This window comes from Polypterus senegalus, chromosome 8, assembly GCF_016835505.1.
Source record: "Polypterus senegalus isolate Bchr_013 chromosome 8, ASM1683550v1, whole genome shotgun sequence".
Lineage (NCBI taxonomy): Eukaryota > Metazoa > Chordata > Cladistia > Polypteriformes > Polypteridae > Polypterus > Polypterus senegalus.
The window spans coordinates 175,608,126-175,611,562 of NC_053161.1; the positions used below are offsets into that span (position 1 = coordinate 175,608,126).

The 3,437-nt window shown below is 37.6% G+C and overlaps 1 pseudogene; it reads left to right on the forward strand.

The window, feature by feature from the left end:
• LOC120533410 lies at positions 1 to 3,437 on the forward strand (annotated as a pseudogene).

Here is a 3,437-nt window from a genome sequence, read left to right on the forward strand (position 1 = left end):
AAAATGAGTCCAGACATAAGGGATGTGGTGCTATCTATCTTGCCAAGCCTCTCAAATGAATCCTTAACATCTCTTCTTGAACGGTTAGAAGAGCTTGGTGTGGAAAGCAGGGAAGCCCTTGCTTTTGTACAAGAGAAGGATCTGGAGAAACACATTAGGCCAATCCAGTGTCACAAACTGTTAAACAGCATTAAAAATGAAGGTAAATATATATTTTGATAACTGCCATTGGTAAGCTGAACAAATAACACTGAAGTTCAAAGATTATTGAAGGGCAAACTCATTGACCTGAAAAATCATGTCTTTCTCTTACTAGTGTCCTTCATTCTGTTTCTTTTCAGTGGCCACCAATATAATATATTGAACAGGAAGAATGTAATTTATCATAAATTAATTTAGTGTGCTGCTTTTTTGTCTTTTTTCCATTGATCTTTTTTGTTATCATTTCTAGGACATGTAACAGTTCAACGTGAACTGGATGCTACTGCCTCTTCATCCCTCTCATTAAGCCCCATTAACACTCCACTCATCCTATCTTCTCACTCCTCAAGCAGTTCAAACTCCTCTGTTTCTTCGTCCCCACATCCTGGCAGGCCATGGTATGCAGAGTTCAAAGTCAATTGGAATAGGATGCCAGCAGCAATTCAAAAAGCAGTGGCAAATCAAACAAGACCATCACCAGGAGACAGAAAAGATATGGTGAAAGCAGTGGTAGATCAGATGCTTGAACATGATCTTAACCCAACTAGAGCAATGTGTCACAGCGTAGTCCGAGGAATTGTAAGGGAAACACCCAAAAAGTTTTGCGGATGTTGGAAAAAAAGGAGACATGGTTGGAGAGGGCTGCCACTCTCTTCTTCAGCAAATTAAAACAAGAGTGGAATATAAAAACAGAACAAATACTCTTGCAAGGCGACGCAGAGAGAGAAGGTCCCACACTAATGTAGCAGGGGAGGCAAGAGGCCCTGTAGATCAGTATGGATGTGTGAGGTGGTGTCCTGTAGAACTGCCAGCTGGAGAAACGGAGGCACCATTAGATGACATGAAAATGCAGCTACTTAAAATCTTCTCAGAGTTAGGGATGAGTGGAGCAGAGAAAGCTGAACCCCTTATGGAGAAGACCTATATCCTCCAGCGCCGATACCTTAATGGAGTGCCTGCACCACACATTGCACAAGTTCAGAAGGAATAGCCTTTCCTTTTCTCTCAAAGATGTCTTTACTCCCACTTTAGGCTTCTAACAGACATCTCTATCCTCAGCAAGCTGCAAGAGGCACTGGACAATAAAGGCAGTACAATTATAAAGTTCTGCCAGGAACTAAGCCATCATTCAGGAATTCAGGATGTCCTGTCTAAGTTTGAACCAGAGGTTTCAGTTAAGGCTGCATGTGTCCGTCTCCTCTGGATGGCATACTTTAAGGAGCCCAAGGATGCAATCCTACTTCAAGCAGATGTAAGTAATTGTTTTACAGATAGAAAAGTGAGTTGTGCTTACAATAGACCAGGAACCCAACTGGCATTGAAAGTGCTTTAGAGTTGAATTTGTTTTTTATATTTTTCTAAAAATTAATGCCTTGAAATTTTAGAAAATTAATATGGTATCTTGAGGAGTGCTGGATGTGCCTGATTTTTATATAGCAGTAAATGTTTAGTATTCTATATGAAGAGCTAGTTTGATAGAAACAATAAGATGAATATGATGGCTCAACTCAACCTGACCAAGAGTAAAAAAGGCAGGTGCCAATGCTGGAACGCGGGTAGACAATACAGTATATTAACTTTCATACTTGTATTCATACACTCTTAATCTCCCAAGTAGACACACAGTTCTCGGACTACTGAATTTTAGTAAAATACACATTGCTAAATCTAGAATTGTGAATCACTGGGGTCAAAGGATTTTCTTCTGCCATCATTTTTACTCTTCACTAAGGGATATACAATATACACTGTACTGTACATATATCCAGCATATGTTTAAAGTTATGTATTACTGTATTTTACAGACATGTGCCACAGGCGCTGATGTTCAGAGGACCATGATGCTACCAAGCACACCCCGCTTGATTATACAAGGTAATGTTAACAACACATGTAGCTTATAAGTAGTATGTAAACCTGTATTACCTTCTCATATATGTTTTGAAGGTCTGTGCAGCTGCTCTTTACTTTGCAAAGACCAGAAGAACAGCGTGCAGACCTATGGCTCCTTTCTGCTTTTATGAGTAATACACTCTAATTATTTCTATTACTTTAATAGTTGTAATCTAAGACCCTGTGTTAGCGACCCATTCCTTTCACGCTGTTGTTCATTAAGAATTCCACTTCTTTGCATAAGTACGTGATGAATATCTTTTTTATTTCAGATGACATGATGAAGCCTAAAGCCTGGATGTTGTCAATTGAAGGACAAGTGGTCATGGGACCACATCATGACTTCATCAATGGTATTGCTACAATCTTCGCAAGTTATTACAACTTTAACTTGCAGTATCCTGAAGATGCCTCATCCACATTGGAGTTTATCCAAAGGTAACCTAACACACCGACATTGTAGATAACACTAGCAAGGGTAATAGTGAGACGAGTAAATCACCACAACATTGTTAAAATGGCAGAGAAATCGTGTTTGGCTTAGGAGGAGTGTTAGGCATCAGTATTCTGTAGAAAGGAACAGCACTTAATGTCTTTTGAAAAACAGTGTGAAAAAGCTCAAATAAAACTAATAGCTTCTATATTTTGTTTACAGGTGTTTTTTGGGGTATTAACCCAGAGTCGGGCTCAAAATCAAAAAAGAAACACGGACACATCAGCCAACAAGTCTGCACACTTTTGAGGAAACTAATTGATTTTGAATGGATGTCAATGTAGACATTTTCTGAAAGGACTCCTAATAATTCAAATTGATTTAAAGTGTTTTAATCCCCCGTTTTGCCTCTTGCTGTCTTTAAAAATGTTACACTGCTTTATAATTACATTTTTGTTTTTTAACATTATCATTTAAATGTTAAACACTGGAGTTTATATCTTTAATTTCATTTCTTAAAATATACATTTTAAAAGGAGACATGCTTTCAGAATTATTGATTGCTTTTCACTTGACCCTTTCAGATGTCTGCATATCTGGAGAAAGTAGCACATATTTACAAATAATACACTGTTGACTACTAGACAGCCCATAATAACTGCGGGCACTGAGGTACAGTATGTGGCAAGTTGTTTACTACAGAGGATATTTGATATACAGTACAGTAAAAAATGTGTTTTTGTTTCTTGTACATAAACTTACTGTATGTGAGGTTTAGGTCATTTTGTTTGTGCAATTTAAAAAAAAAAAAAAGTTGAACTGCCTGTTAAGACTTTTATTGAATTTAAAAGTCTATACTTGAGGTATTCTGTGCATTTAACTTTTGAAGAAACACTGCTGAATAAATATG